The sequence below is a fragment of the Tachypleus tridentatus genome, chromosome 7, assembly GCF_004210375.1.
Source record: "Tachypleus tridentatus isolate NWPU-2018 chromosome 7, ASM421037v1, whole genome shotgun sequence".
In the NCBI taxonomy this organism is placed as follows: domain Eukaryota; kingdom Metazoa; phylum Arthropoda; class Merostomata; order Xiphosura; family Limulidae; genus Tachypleus; species Tachypleus tridentatus.
Window position 1 is genome coordinate 189,597,606 of NC_134831.1, and position 17,475 is coordinate 189,615,080.

Below are 17,475 nucleotides of genomic sequence, written 5' to 3' on the forward strand. Positions count from 1 at the left end.
AGCATGTTTGGTACAACAGGGATTCGAACCCGTGACTCTAAGATTAGAGTTGAACGCCTTAACCCACCTGGCCATACCGGGCACTGTTTGATATTAAAATGCAATAAAAGTGTTAAAACCCATACCAGCCGTTCTGAGATACATTTCTATTTCAAGTGGGTTTCTCATCGTGAAGAAATATTGTATGTATTGAATTAACATTTTAAATATGTTTAATCAAGATTATTGTTGGGCTTAAAGAATTATACACATTACTATTATTGTTAACTTACATTTGAAGTTTTATTTCTGTTTTACGTAATCGGTAGAGTATATAAGCTGATTTTAAATACGACTTTCTGTCCTAAGATCCAACTGAAGTGTTCCCAAGATTACGCTACCCTCAGCTTCAAAACCTAGAGTTCTAAGATATGCTTGGTGGATAGCACTCATTTCGATATGTCTTATTGGTTTGTGGTCAGTTAAATGTTTTCTTTAAGTTCTTTATAATTAAATCATGTGGAACACAGGGATTAATCGTTTGATGATATTGGGGTGGGAGAACATCTGGCCTCAATATCCAATTAACTTTTAACTCAACAGTTGATTCGATGTTTGTTTTTTGCTCTCCAATTTTGGTTTCTGTACTTGTCCAAAATAATCCATACAATTATTTGTTGGTTAAGCATGAAACACATTTATAGTTATAACTGTAACGCTTTATCCACAGCTTATTTAATGATATCTATTTTAATGGTCTTGAAACACGTGATTCTTATTTATTTACTTTTTGTAATGATCGTGCAGCGTTCTTTGTTGTTTCTACAACTGGAAAGAAAAAACTCGGGAAGAACGGAATGTTTTGGAAAACTGTGTCGAACACAAACAGCTTGGTGTTGAAAAGATAACTACTGATGAATTGGATATATTGGAGGCTATGCCACTGATCCATGAATGTGAGAAGAAGGTAACAACAAAGAACGTTAAGAAAACAGAAACTAATGTACTAAGAAAGCAAAAAGAGACCGAATGAACAACCCTGGAGACGATATATGAAAACTACCTTGAAGAAAGGAAAACTTTGATTCGAAATTCAATTAAGTTCTCATTCATCTTACGATTATAATTAATATTTGATACAAGTAAATTTACATTTTTACAGTTAAAACATTCCATTTTAATATAATGAACACTACGTCAAACTACGTGTGCAATATCAAACAGATGTTGCATGTTTAAAATCAATGTTGTCAATACCTTGGGTTATCCCCAACTACTGAAAAAGATGCTTTCAGAGAATCTTTAATGTTCAGAGTTGTTTTGAATACATGCGACTTTTCTTCCAAAAGAGACTTACACGTGTTCGATACTATTGAGATCTGATAAGTCTGTATGCTAGTTAAACTGGTGAATCACCTCTTCTTCAGTCTCAGTACATATTGGAAGACAATTACCATCCATTAAACTGAAGCCAGAATGAATCGTAACAGTATATGATAGTGTAAGAAGTACGCATTACTTTTACTCATGTCCATAGCATTAATAACATCTGGAAAACATAAAGATCAAAATGCTCTTTCGTAATTTTTCATTCTCATACATACTACTACTACTACTGATAATGAAAGCGAATTATTTTGTGTATTAGTGCCACCATAATATATCATTTTGGCTCATATTGCTCTGTTTATTTCGTTTTTTAACCGTATGTACACTGAAATGACGTCATGTGGGAGCTTTGAACATCTGATTCAGATTTTAATCAGGTTACCCATAATCACAGAGAATCGGTGCATAACAGTAACCTACTTCAAATGTGGATTGGGATCTTTTCAGTCAAGTACCAGCGTATTTGTACCATTTTGTTGCAATTGGTTCTACTATATCTTGTTAATGACGATTTGAGACAGTTTACAACAGTTGTTTTTTGTTGTTTTTTTCTGTCAGCCAGCTTTCATTGATTTGATAGACATTTAGTGAAATATCCAGTTCTTTTCTTTTGGACTTTACTAACATTATTGCATATTTTAAAGCACTATAAAATGCGTGATTTATTCCAAAGTTGCAAAGACAGTTTTAAAAATATTTATCTCTGTAAAGTGAATAACCAGTCATTTGTAGTTCAGATCACATAACGTTTCTTACATAATTTATATAACAATAAATCGAGCAGAACACTTGACATTTAATCATAACAGTACTTTCATCTTGGCCCCCCGCTAGTATAGCGGTATGTCTCCGGATTTACAACGCTAAAATCAGGGATTCGATTCCCCTCGGTGGGCTGAGCAGATAGCCCTTTGTGGCTTTGCTATACGAAAAACACACACACTTTCATCTTGTCTAGGCAATAATATAAACAATCTAGTTATCCTTTGTGAACGTGCAAAATATAAATAGAAAACAGTATTTAAGTTATTGTCTGCTGTATATTATTCTTTATTCACTACATGAAACAATGTTTAAGATGGTTTTCCTTGTTTCCAGAAAACATTTATGAGATAACTGAAACCAATTTCATAATTTATAATTTTCATAGAAACAGTTATTTGGTTTTGTCCATATTATAGTAAAATGATTGCTCAAATTTGGGGAGTGTTGCGCCACTAAACATGATTATATTCTATATCTTCAGAGAGGAACACCAGCGTTAAAACAAAGAAAAGCTATTGAAGAATATATCCAGCGCCCTCTGTGTCATAGACATGTGAAATATCATGATCAACTTATTATCGCTAAACCAAACAGTAAACAAGGACGTCTCATGGGAAACGTTGTTATTCTTATAAAAAAAATTCTGACAGCCAAGACACGTTTATTGTTGTAAAAGCTCGGAAACCAACCTGAATTTTTTCAAAACTGCGAAATAATTGATAAACGAATTCAAAAAACCGTCAATGTTAATAAGCTCTCTCTAGAGTTAAGAGAAATCAAGATTGCTTCAATCTCCACACTGTACAGTTACACGAATGGGATTGACATTTACCAATTTGCACAAAATTTTACATTCAGTATCAACGATATTCTTGGTTTATAAGAAACTTACATAGTTATTTAGCTATATACGTTTATGTACAAGTAAATTAAATATAAAATTTGAAAACTTTAAGTTTTAACATTTTATCAGAACTATTATTTAAATTTAAGAGATTGAGGCTTTAGTTCAACAATTCACAAGTGTTTATTTCATGTTTTTTGTGATTTCCTTTTTTGCAGTATTTACTTATAACCACAGATAATGTTAAAACTTGAATAAAATATTAAACCAAAAGTAATGAAATGTTTGTTTACATATTTTTCGTCCATTTAAATGTAACAGCTATTATAAATTAAATGCTCATTTCGGTACTAATTCTGTGTTTGTTTATACTGTTTGTAATATAGCTCTAAGTGTATTAACTGTCACAATATACGTCCAGCAATTCACAGCTGTTACATTAAGATTTACATGCGACATTTTTTACTGAAACGCAGGATCTACATGAACTTCTTCAATTTCTACGTTTGATGTGTTTCACATCGTTTATTACTACGCTTAAGTCACGTTTTGGTTCTTCAATTATTACATTGTTATCAGCTTGTGACATTTATAGTTTTCTTGTGCTTTGTTTACATGATGGATCACGTATTAATTATACAACATTTTCAGTAGAATTGTTGTGATCTGGCTGTGGCATATTCTATTCTTATCCTACAGTGTATGTATTTTTATTGTTTTCAAATGTTAGTCTGTGATTAACGTGTAGCACTGTTAAGATATAATTTACATGCACCATTTTCGGTTATTAAAGTATTATTGACATGTGTCATATTTCAGAGTGATGTGTAGCTATTAGAGATTGCGTCACACTAATTGTTACAATTTATGTCTGAGTTCAAAAAACTACAAGTTGAAATACATTTTTACTTCGTGTCCATCAGATGTGCTAGAATTCTGAATAAAGATAGCTTAATTGACTATCAACTATGGTTAAATAGTTCACGTGTTTCACGTACACGTACAGCGTGTCCTCTGCATAAAGAACAAGATTCTTTCCATCATCTGATAACATGGAGATATGTTTTGTTTTCTAGAAAAGGACGCCAGTCTTCTGTTGGGAGTTCGTATTTTCAGAATTAAGGGTTTCCGTTAAATGATTGTAGATTGGGTGCATGTAGAAATTCAATCAAACGATTTCAATCTGTTTCTAAAGGACTTCATACAACTTGATGCAGCATTTTACGACTGAGCAACATTCTTGGAGTGTAAGTTAATAATCAACTAGACCTTTCTTATCATTAGTTTCACTATCATTATATTCGATACACGTACTCTATCTGTAACGTTGTTGTTCTAGTGGCTGGAGTCAAAGATATTCTCTTTTTCGTGGTTGTTTGTTTTTAATTAATTCGTCCTGACAAAAAATGTAGGACAAAAACTTAATACAATTAATCAGATGATAAAACGAATATTTTATTAGTTTAAGAAAGAAATGTTAAAACTAAACCTTCCTTTCATTTTTAAATCCGATGCAGAATATTCACAATCACGAAAACTTCGGATTTTTACTCTCTTATGAACTGCATTTTTCAGGAAAACAATTTTTAACTAATAGCAGTACTGATGCATAGTGCAGAATAATTCTAATATTTTAACTACCAAAGATTGCCATCGTGCTATTAAACAGAGGAGGATAGATTTAGAAAATCAGATGTTTCATTATAAAGTGGTTATTTCTAATAATTTTTATATTTGACTAAATATTAATTTCACTATTTTTAAGAGAATTGTTAGAAATATTGGACAAATCTAATAACTGTAAAAGAGGGAGCTTCTATTTTATTGATTAGCTGACTGGTCATAAAATGTCACTTGATAAATAATTTTCTGTTTGAATTTCACTATAAGCTATACGAGGACTATTTCCGCTTGTCATCCTTAATATAGCAGTTAAAGACCCACCGACTGTAGGGTTACTATTTTAAGAATAAATAGTGGGATTTACGATGACTTTATAATACCTCCTTCGTACGAAAGAGCGAGTATGTGTGATGGAGATTCGACCATGCGACCCTCAGATTATTTGACGAGCGCCCTGACCACCTGGCCAATTAATGAATTGTAAAAGATTTGAAAAATATCGTTCAATTTGATAATATAAAAGTATATTATTGTACTTACAACAAAAAGTCATGTAATTCATTTTCTTAAAAACATTTATCATTCACACTTAAAAAATTCGGTTGCTCCATTATCTTCAGTCAAAACATAATCATATTCAAATAATTACGTATTCCACTTATCTTGAACAAAATTATCTTCCTATTATGCTTTAAAATTTGAATTGTACTTTACATAATGTATTTTTTACTTGTACAGTTATCAAAATTAAATTCCATGAAGCTTCTTTATTTTGTATTTCATACGATTATTTTGCTTTAGATTTTTTTTGCACGTCTGGTTTTTCAAAGTTTGTTTGTTTGTTTCGGAATTTTGCACAAAGCTACTCGAGGGCTATCTGTGCTAGCTGTCCATAATTTAGCAGTGTAAGACTAGAGGGAAGGCAGTTAGTCATCACCACCCACCGCCAACTCTTGGGCTACTCTTTTACCAACGAAAAGTGGGAGAGACCGTTATGTTATAACTCCCCCACGGTTGAAAGGGCGAGCATATTTGGCGCGACGGGGATACGAACCAGCGACCCTCAGATTACGAGTCGCACGCCTTAACACGCGAGGCCATGCTGGGCCTTATATCAAAGACAATTAACTAAAAATTAATATTGATAAGTTATAAATATTTCAAGCAAATTTATTCTGATACTCGAGCCATCATTTAAAAGTACTACCTCAACTTCTAAGTGTATGCTATAAATGTATTTAGGTACTTATGTGAAATATACAATATATTGTAGAAAAAAATTCATTTTTCAGAATAAAACTAATCAAACAAGAACTTAGAAATTTTCTTTTTCCTTTTTATTTTTCTTTACCTTTGATACTTTGCAAAATTTCACCACAAATGTGTAATTCAGACAAAAAGTCAAGGTTCCCAGAATGGTCTCGCGCTTTCTTTCTTTCTTTACTGAGAGAGCACGTCCTGGTGTTAGCGTACCTGGAGGTGGAGGGTTCATTATTCGCGTCCCGCTGTCAAAAAATTTCAATCATACTTTAGGAAATGGATCGGCTACAAGAGGGACAATAAAATTCTAATTCGGTTGTCTCTTCAAATGTGAAAACACTGGAACAGTTTCATGCCACTTTAGGCTCGTTTTCTGACACAAATTAAAGAACTCTCAACTGCAAGTATTTTGTTTCTTTATTTGTTTATTTGTAATTAAGCACAAAGCTACACAATGGGCTATCTGTGCTCTGCCCACCACGAATCTGCAAATCCGTTTTCTAGCGTTGTAAGTCCGCAGACATACCGCTGTACCACTGGAGGGGGGGAGGCACTGCAGGTATTATTTTCAATAGCAACATACGTCATACTGTATACGAATCGGCGGGTTAACAATTTGTTCAAGATAAGCTGTTGGTTGTGACACGGGTTAACAATTTGTTCAAGATAAGCTGGGTTTCTCGTGTTGATGAGATAAGCTGTTTGTTGACGTTGTACACTTATTCGTGTTTCTAGAGGGAGATTAAAATCGCTTTATGTGGTCGCCGTACGGTGCCTTTAGCATCTGCGCGCTGTGTAGGCTGTGGAAAAAATCACCACATGTCTCAATGTACCAATCTAAACCCCAAACCTAAATGCTGTAATTGTGGGGAAGTACACACGGGAAATTACTAAGGATGCCAATAATACAAATCTATTAAGAGTTTATACCAACTTAAAAATCAAACATGAATATGCCACAAACAAACAAAATCCAAGAACAATCAAAATCAACTAGTACTCAAGCACCACAAAACACAAACATACAAACAAACTCATATGCTGCAGTGGTCAATAAAATATCATTCCTTCAGGAAAAATCATCAACAAATAATGAAGATTCACCTAAAACAACTGAAGACACACACAAAACCACTCCTATGAATATTGAAAACACACTAACCAATGGCATTACTTCCACTTTTTCTGAAATATTGACAGAATACACTAGTCTAAATAATGAAAACAATCTAAAAAATATAATCATTAAAATAATTATGAAAAACATCAAAAAATACCTACCACAAATGTTAACATACATCATGAACTCTGTTAAACATGGATAAATTCACAGTATTACACATTAATATCCAGAGTGCTATTGCTTCCAACACCTTTCCCCGTTAAATTTGTGCATCTAATAAAATCAAATTTAAATAATAATAATTAATAAAATAGTGCTAAGTTAAAACAGCCACCTGCGTAACAGACTAAAAAAAGGAAATAAAATAAAATATAAATGGACATTGTCCTGAAAAGGACCAGTCTAAGGTTGATATTACTCCATATTAATCAGTCAATTCCCACAGTGTAATGGAAGGAGGAAGAGGTCTCGGTGTACCTGACCCTCCTGGGTATAAACATTATATATACCCAAATACAAGAGACAGACATTCGGTGACTTTTGGCGAGAGTGAGAAAGGAGACAGACATGTTGTTTTTTTTTCGCAACTCTGAAACGAAAGATTGAATAAGTAGGCTCCCCTAACTACTACAGCAAAAAAGACTTATATTTACTTACCTGGGCGATCGACTATACAGACAGAGGAAAGAAGACTACAACTTCATCGGTAGACACCTGAAGAAATCCCCCACGATAGCGGGAACGGGAAACAGCGATAAACTCACACCTGGAGACTACAACCGGGCCAAGATACGGCATGGCAGACGAAAAGAGTACCGAAGTTGTTCAAGCAACACGGAAAACAAGTAAGTCAAGTCTTGTTGGTGGCAAAACAATAAGTAATGTAGCAAGCTCACCCTTGCTAGCACTATGTACAACAGCAAAAAAGAACTGAGTACTGTGGACAAAACTAATGAAAATAATTTAAGAAAAAGACGCGAAGTTAAAAGAAAAATTATTAAACTTAAATATTCCACGGAAAATTCTGAAAATGAGGAAGAAGCAGGCGTAGAAACTAATACTGAGGTAGATGTTGCTTCTCCTGCAGTTAACAAAACTAAGAAAATAAATGTTACAGGAGAAAAATCGAACTTGGATGTTGATAAAGCAACTGAAAACATTCAAAACAATATCACGAAAAACCCCACAGACAGTGAGTCAGACTATGACGATCATAAAGGCTTACAATAGTTACATCTAAAAGAAAAAAAAACATCACAGAAAGAAAAAACAATAAGTAACAATATTTTGCAAAAACCCAAACCACCACAATATTCAGTTATAATAGAAGGTAAACCAGGTCACTATAATCAACCCCTACTTGTGATAGAGGTCAAACGCTGCAAGTCACAGTCGTCCATTATCGGTATCAAGAGTCTGCCCAGAGCCGGTGTCCTTGTTCAAGGGCAAAAGGCTGCTGACCTAAATAGGTTATTGAAAGTATGGCCAGCAGACGCATTTAAACCTGGCAAAATCAAAATCCACCTGCCAGGAAGTAGGTCGCAACCTAAAGCTATTGTCGTAAGAGGGGTTTGGGGACACTATTACCCAAACATTAGACGAACAAGACATACCACATACTAACACACAACAGGTAATTTCTAAAAAAAAAACACACAAGTACCCACAAACCTTATACGAATCGACATTGATGACAGTTACAACATATTAAATCTCATCAATAATGAAATAATGCTTTGGTATCAAAGATACCAAGTGGAACAGTTAAAAACTCCGGCAATTGTAGTAACACAATTCTGCAATTGCCAAAGACATGGACACATTTCCGCGGCCTGCTTAGCAACACCGAGGTGCTGCGGCTGTGGCGGGGAACACCGTATCTCTCAATGCAAAAAAGAAAAAGAAACACCCAAATGTTGTAACTATGGACAAACTCACAAAGCCAGCTACAAAGGATGCAACAAATATAAATAAATAAAACAACGTATATATCAGATAAGAACAGCGTCGTCAGAACAGGAACAACCAAGTACAAAGAGGCAACAAAAAACAGACATAATAACAGAATTTAATAAAACAACTAAAACCACGTATGCACTAATGTTAAAAGGAAACAAACCCCAAAAACAGCAAGAACAGAATATTATTACTCAAGAAAACAACACCTCAACACACACACAAAAGCCACAAGAAAACAGCACAACATTCCAAGAAACAAATGTTAACACACCTGACAAAACAAGCCTTATGACTACCATAATCAAAAATATATTTACAGAATTTATAACAGAATACACAAAACCAAACCAAACAACCAACTGTATCGATATGCTAATTAATATCTTGAAAGAACACATCACACGTCATATACCATACATAATAACAACACTAACCGGATACATGCTTACAATATAATGTTCACAGTTGTATATATCAACATCCAAGGTGCAATAGCTTCCAAGAAACACCAGATCGAAGACCTTATACAAGAAACTAACCCCACATGATAATAATAAGCAAAACTCTAATATACAATAACAATAGATTTAAAATACCAAATTACACAACAATAAGGAAAGACAGAACGAATAAAAATGATGAAAATAGAGCAGTAACAGCGAACATGTTACAGTGGATATCCTGCAAAGAAACAAAACAAAAGTAACTGTAGCAGGAATATACTGCTTACCAAATAAACAACTAGACAGAGCATTACTCAACAACATCTTTTTCCACAACCAAAACTCTACAGTTATGGGAGACCTAAATAGTAAAAATGTTAACAAACAACAATGGAAGAAGTCTCTTAGAGTACATAGATGACAACAATACAGTCCTATTAAACGATACCACCCCTACACACATAGCGTATGCCACTAACTCCAGTGACATACTTGACTTGTGCATTTGCACATACAATGTGAGCCAAAAGTAATAAAATTCCAGGTGGGAAAATATGTTGACAGTGATCACCTACCATATATCGCGTCTTTGATCTCGCCCCCCGTAAAAATATGATCTTCAGGAAAGAAAAATTTAATTACAGTAAAGCAAATTGGCAAATTTACAAACAAGAATTAGACAACCTATTACCTAATAAAGTTATGAAAGAAGTTGAAACCCATACCGAAATGGATAACCACTGTCAAACAATAACTGAGTGCCTTCAGAAAGCAGCCAAGAAAACAATACCAAAATAACACCATAAAACAACAAATAGCACATGGAAACTCAATACAGAAATAATCACCCAAATTAAAAAACGAAGTCAATTAAGAAGACAGTACAAGATAACAAGAGACAGAGAAACAAAAACGCAAATAAACAATAAAAGAAATCACATCAAAACACAAATAAAACAACAACAAAAAGATAAATGGGACAACTTCTGTTCCAAACTAAATGATAAAACTGACTCTAAAAAATTCTGGACACACCTTAAAAGACTCATCAACGATAATACAGTCGCAAAGAAATATCCTGCACTCGAACACAATAATACAATAGCACTCAAACACAATAACACAATAGCACTCACAAATAAAGAAAAAGCCGAAGCTTTCAAAGCTCAACTTTAAAATACATTTAAAACTCACTCTGATTCAGATATGAATAACATTTCTACAATAAAGTCACCAACCATATACAAAACAATATAGAACAATTTGAACCAATTTCTCCAATAAACATAACAGAGACAAACACAAGACCTATCACAAATTATAAAAACTATGAAAACACGTTACTAACAAAAGAAATATCCCTACAAGAATTACTTGAAGCAATAAAAAACACAAAAACAAATCTCCAGGTGAAGATGAAATACAAGCCATCCTTCTAAAAAGGGCACTCCGAAATTGTTTGACCACCTAAATACACTTTTTAATCTATCTCTATTCTCAGGATACATCCCAGTTTCTTGAAAGCTCGCTATTATATTAATGTTCCATAAGGAAGGAAAGCCAGCAAATAAACCTAATAGCTACCAACCAATCAGCCTGACCAGCTGTGTAGGCAAAATTCTCGAAAGAATAATCAGTAATAGACTCTCCACATTCTTGGAGATAACATCAAAATTACCAAAAGAACAAAATGGATTCAGGAAACTTAGAGAAACGACAGACCACCTAATCAGATTAACCGAAACCATAATAGATAGCTTCAATAAAAAAGAATGCATTGTCGCTTGCTTCCTTGATATCGAGAAAGCATTCGACACTGTATGGCACGATAGTCTAAGGTTCCGAATGAATGAAATGGAACTACCGTGAGGAATTATTCGCTGGTTATCTAACTTTTTGTAAAATAGAAAGTGTAGAGTAAATGTTGAGGGAACATTTTCTGAATACTTTACTCCAGTAGCTGGTGTCCCTCAGGGAGGGGTGGTTAGCCCTATACTCTTCATCATGTATGTAAACAATATGCTACTGAAGGATCCAAATCATGGATTCTCTTCACAGTTCGCAGATGACGTGGCAGTCTGGAAAAGTGCCGCAACACCAACAATAGCAGCCACTAGCATACAACCGCAAATAAATAGAAAATGCGAATACTCTCAAAAATATAGAATAAAAATAAACACAGCAAAAATACAACTCGTAGTCTTTACGAAATTGATAAAACACAAAAAACAACAGCCAGAAATAAATATGAATGGCACACTACTTCAGACCGCCCCATCGGCAAAATTTTTAGGTCAAACCTATGATTTAAATTTAACTTGGATTAATCATGTCAACGAAATTAAAATAAAGTCTGGCGAAGAACTAACTATGCTAGGAGTCTAACTGGTAAAAACACTGGAGCATCTACAGACAACATACTAAAAATCCATAAAATATATATTAGACCAGTAGCAGATTATGCAGCTCCAACATGGATAACTGTAAGCGATAAAATAATTAAAACCAAACTACAAACACTCCAAAACACACTTCTCACAACTGCATACAGAGTTCCAAGAACTATATCATCTCAATTCATTCACAAATATTCGAACATACCAACCGTACCAGATAGACTTCTACATAGTACAATAATGTACTTCGATAAAAATTGGATGTAAAACGAATTACTCTGTGAACTAGTAATTACATGATGAAGCTAGGCCTAAATATCTCTCCCCAGTTAATTTATATTTTAATCATAAAAATAAATAAATACATAAAATAATAATAATAAATATTAAATAATAGTAATAATAATAATAAAAAAGTGCCACCAACAAACTTGACATTCTGCTGATAGAGTATAATAATAACTATATACGTACCACAATACATGGACATTGCCCTAAAAAGGATCAGAATAATATTCAGTTCACACTGACCTAAAAAATAAAATAATTACAAATTTCAATACTGCAAGACCACATAAGTATGGGGAGGAGGAAGAGGTCAAAGAGAATCTGACCCTCCAGGGTATGAACACATACCGAGAGAGAGAGAGCGAACGATGATCATGATACGGTGAAGGCCGGCTTTTTTTTGGCGAGAGACGAAATAGGTCGATATTTTTCAGGTTTATAAATTTTACGAATTTATTTTGGTCTCCTCGAGAACCTATTGAGTGAAACAATTTACTTGGGCTACACACCAGTCAACTGCAAGAAACAAACTACTAGGACAGAAGAAAAGTTGTTACAAAAAAGCTACAACAGTGGTATACAAAGTCCGGCCCGCGAAGAGTCGCCGAGTGGCCCGCAATGTGAAACGGGAAAGCCAAATATACATATAGCGAAGATTAAGCGCTATAGAAGAATATGCATTAGATTAGATACTGGATGGTTCCATATTTGTGTCGAGCAATAAAGAAAATTTAACAAGCAAATCTCGCTCATGCATAGGCATTTAATCATTGGCGCAATGACGTAGTATTTCCGTAATTACGAAATCTCACGCGTTCCAATTGTTCTTCGAGATTTACTTACGAGCCCTATTTTGATATTATTTCGTAACAAAAATGACAACTAATCGAAAAAGAAAAGTTGACGACTAAAACCGGCAGTTTCTCGATGATTGGACTGTGCAATACTGTTTTGTTCAACAACAGAAGAACGTGATTTGTCTGCTGTTTCATTCGACAGTAGCATTGGCGGAGTATCCAATATAAAGCGTCATTATGAGTCGAAGCATAAAGATTTCCACAACGTTGTCAGTGATGAACGAACAGTTCGAATTGAATCTCTGCGGCGGTCGCTGTATCACCAGCAGAACGTTTTCTCAAAGCAGTCAGCAGATTTAGGTGCAGCATATGAGGTCAGTTACGATATTTTGTTCATGATAGCGGAATCTGGCTGACCGTTCACTGATGGTGAATTTGTCAAGCAATGTATGATTACTGCATCGGAAAAGTTGTGTCCGGAAGCAGCTCGCAAGCTATAGACGGTGGCTTTAAATCGTATGACAGTTCAACGAAGAATTTCACACCTCTCAGCAGACGTGACAAGGCAGCTTACAAATAAAGCAGCCAACTTTGTCTACTTCTCTTTGGCAGCAGACTAGTTGACTGACATGAGTTAAAATCGTATGACAGTTCAACGAAGAATTTCACACCTCTCAGCAGACGTGACAAGGCAGCTTACAAATAAAGCAGCCAACTTTGTCTACTTCTCTTTGGCAGCAGACTAATTGACTGACATGAGTTCAACAGCACAGCTGCTAGTTTCTGTTCGTGGTATGTCGTCATAGTTTGATATCACAGAAGAACTAATCGGCATGGGTTCCATGAAGGGTCAGACAACTGGGTCTGTTCTATTTCAGGAGACAGTACGACTGTGTAGTAGTGTTTCATTGGATTTCACGAAACTGGTAAGTGTGACTACTGATGGAGCACCAGCCATGACTGGAGAAAGTAGCAGGCATATGAAACTGAACAAAAACAACACTCACAATCAGCTGACTGATGATCATCTGGAAGCAGTCTTGCGTCTTTCAACGTCAAACATCAAGCTGGACATTGTTAAGCTCGTAGATGACATGCAGCACCATCCATCGCACTAACTTTGTGACAGTTGACGTATCATAACCTTTCTTAGAATAATGTGCAAACTCTTTGATGTAATCGTTATTTGTGTGTTCTTAAATGTGATGCCCATCTTATGTGAAACAACTGTGAGACGATTTTAATCTTCACTTTTTTGTGGTCCCAACGGTTACGAGAAGTCTGTTTGTGGTCCCTGACTGAAAAAGTTTGTGCACCACTGAGCTACAACAACAAGAACAAAAAAGAAGAAACAGAGATTTACAAACTTGACTTCGTTGGCGAAGATACGAGTCGTACCGGCCAGGATGCCGGAGCAAACTAACAAAGTGAACGACGATACGGCGTCGAATGTAGAAAACCAAGATCCGTGCTCAACAGCAACAAAACGTAAGTCTAGTTACGTAGGTGACCTAAAATTAATTACTAAGTTACACATAATTGATAGAAGCACCACTCATTAATGATTCTTTATAAGGAAGCTAAAAAAACAACTAAGTACTGTAGAAAAGGAATGAAATATTAGAAAAAATCGTAAAGCTAAGAGGAAAATTATAAAATTAACTGATTCAATGGAAAGAAAATGAAGAATTTGAGGGTAATTCTTGTACTGCGGTACAACAAATATCAAAGAAATTATTAATGAAACTAACCAAAAAATAACCATGGATGTTGATATAGAAAGCAGTAATGAAGCAGGTACACATTCCACAAAAAATACTGAAAATGATGGTTTTCAGTTAGTAATCTCAAAGCAAAAACCAAACTCTAACACAGACAAATAATACACTAAATAACAGTTCAAACCAAAAACTCAAATCACCACAACACTCCATAACAATAGAAGGAATACCAGGCACATATAATCAGCCAAAACTGGCAACAGAAATCAAACGCTGTAAGCCGAACATGTCTGTCGCCATCATTAAGCGTCTACCCCGTGGTGGTGTCCTTATCAGAATTCAAGAGGCAGATGACCTGAATAAATTGCTTAAGGAGTGGCAGGATGACACGTTCAGACCAGGCAAGGTCATAATACATCCACCAGGAAATAAACCACAACCGTAATCTGAAGTCATCAGACCAACAAAACATTGCACACACATACGTAGAACGCATTATATCTAAAATAACACCAAAACCAACAAAACACATAAAAGTTGACACTGAACACACTTACAACATTTCAAACTTAATCCGCTAAACATGCTCGCCATTTCAACCGTAGGGGCGTTATAATGGGACGGTCAATCCCATTATTTGTTGGTAAAAGGGTTGCTCAAGAGTTGGCGGTGTGTGGTGATGACTAGCTGCCTTCCCTCTAGTCTTACACTGCTAAATTCGGGACGGCTAGCACAGATAGCCCTCGAATAGCTTTGTACGAAATTCAAAAACAAACAAACCAACCAACAAACAAACAAACTTAATCAATAATGGAATTATACTTTGGTGTCAAAAATACCAAGTAGAACAAACGAAAACTCCAGCAATTGTAGTAACATAATGAATGCTCCAACTGCCAGAGATATGAATATGTAATATGTTTCAGCAGCATGTCAAACAACACCATGGTGTTTCAGATGTCGTGGGAAACATAACATTTCACAGTGCAAAAAGGAAAAAAAAACACGAAATGTTGCAATTGTGATCAAGAACACACTGCAAACTATAAAGGATGCGAAAAATATAAAGAAATAAAACAAAGAATTTATGAAATAAAAAACACTCAATTAAAGAAAGACGAAACAACAGATAACACAGCAATTCAGAAACAAGATAAAATAACATTTGCACAAACACTTAAAAATTTATCACACAAATACCTAAACTGAACACACAGCAAAAACCAACAGAAACGATAAACAACAGCACAGAGATAAAACATGAAACTCCAAAACCTCAAGACTACGATAACTCTACCAAAGATATAAACACAAATAACGAAATAAACTTATTTATAAATATAGTTACAAATATCACAACAGACTTCTTAGCTGAATACACAAAACCAACACAAACATTAGATTGCTTTGAACTATTAATAAACGTAGCAAAAACACATATAATACCTTATATCCCACAATTATTAACAACACTAACGGAATACCTGCTCTCAACTTAAATTCACTGTTGTATATATCAACATCCAAAGTGCACTAGCTTCCAAGAAACACGAAATCGAAGACATAATTCAACAAACTAACCCAGAAGTTGTAATAGTAAGTGAAACCCTATTATACAAAACCAGTAGATTTAAAATACCATTTTATATAACTATCTGAAAAGACAGATTAAATAATCAGGAGATAAGTAGAGGAAGGCTGCTGCTGTACAAAACAAGTCTTTGAGTGTCAGAAATTCAAATCAACAACCGTAACGAAAATATAATTATAGATGTTCTGATAAGTAATCGCTCAATAGTCACAATAGCAGAAATGTACTGCTCACCCGCAAAGTAAATAGACTTAAACTTAATAAACAACATCTTTTCCCACAATCACAACACCATTGTAATGGGAGATCTAAACAACATATTAATTTTGGCTGTAATTCAACTAATGCTAATGGAAGGCTACTCCTACAATTTATAGATGAACATAATATAGCCTTGCTGAAAAACGATACACCTTTGCATACAGCGTATACCACTAATACTAGAGACATACTAGACGTATGCCTAAGCTCGTACAACATGAGCAAAAATCTTATAAATATTGAAGTGGGAAAAGACGTAGACAGCGATCATCACCCCATATAGTATGTCTTCGATCTCATCCCCCCATAAAAATATTATACATAGAGAAGTTTGTTTGTTTTTGAATTTCGCACAAAACTACTCGAGGACTATCTGTGCTAGCCGTCTCTAATTTAGCAGTATAAGACTAGAGGGAAGGCAGCTAGTCATCACAACCCACCGTCAATTCTTGTGCTACTCTTTTACCAACAAATAATGGGATTGATCGTCACATTATAATGTGACACTATTCTGCAACAGCTAGAGATTACTACAGAAGCCAATATTTTGAATTTGTGAACACAGTCACAGAACATCTGACCACTAGATTCAATGCAGACAACAATGACTTGAGGCAATATCTGGGACTTGAAAACATGATCACATATGGCAAGATTGACAACTCGGTTATAAACTTCTATCCAGAAATCTCTGCACAACGGCTTGAGTTTCAGTTGCCCATGTTCAAAGAACAACAAAAGCAGTATCTCTAAAAGGTGCGAAGGATGCTTACTGTAAAACGCATGAAAAAAGCCAGCAGATGTTTAGTGAAGTGTTTCTTCTCATGAAAATTTTGCTTGTATATTCAGTATCCAGCTGCGAATGTGAACACAGCTTTTCCGCATTAAGACGGTTGAAGACGTGGTTAAGGTTAACTATGTCTTAGTGCCGCCTCAACCATGTGGTAGTTTGTCATACTCACAAAGATGAGGTCGACAAGATAAATATAGAAGAGTTTCTGAAAGAATTCATAAACAGATCATCACAAAGGAGGTC